This window comes from Cupressus sempervirens, chromosome 4, assembly GCF_028749045.1.
Source record: "Cupressus sempervirens isolate cs-2001-9-10 chromosome 4, ASM2874904v1, whole genome shotgun sequence".
Taxonomy (NCBI): Eukaryota; Viridiplantae; Streptophyta; class Pinopsida; order Cupressales; family Cupressaceae; genus Cupressus; species Cupressus sempervirens.
The window spans coordinates 910,198,064-910,198,414 of record NC_143121.1 but is presented as its reverse complement, the minus strand read 5'-3'; positions in this window follow the sequence as shown (position 1 = coordinate 910,198,414).

The window sequence follows — 351 nt, the reverse complement described above, 5'->3', positions numbered from 1 at the left end:
AGTGTATACTGAAGAGTTCTACTGAGTTCTCACTAGAACCAACCATGGAGAAGTTGATAAGGAGAAAATTGCATGTTATCTTAATTTTTGTAATGTGGATCTTAATCTAAATTAGAGATTTATTCAACTTGATTTCTCCCCAAATTATTTCTACAAGGGTTTTGGGGTAGTGCCCCAAATGCACTCCTTATCATAGTACAAGGTGGAGTCAAGGGGCAATGCCCTCGAAACCAAAAATGACCTTATATTGTAAAAGGTGTTGATTTCTATTTTTCTATTGGATGACTTATTCTAGCCCTAATTTTGTAAGCGAAAAAATCTTGTATAAAATGGCTTAAGGTAAGGGATTTC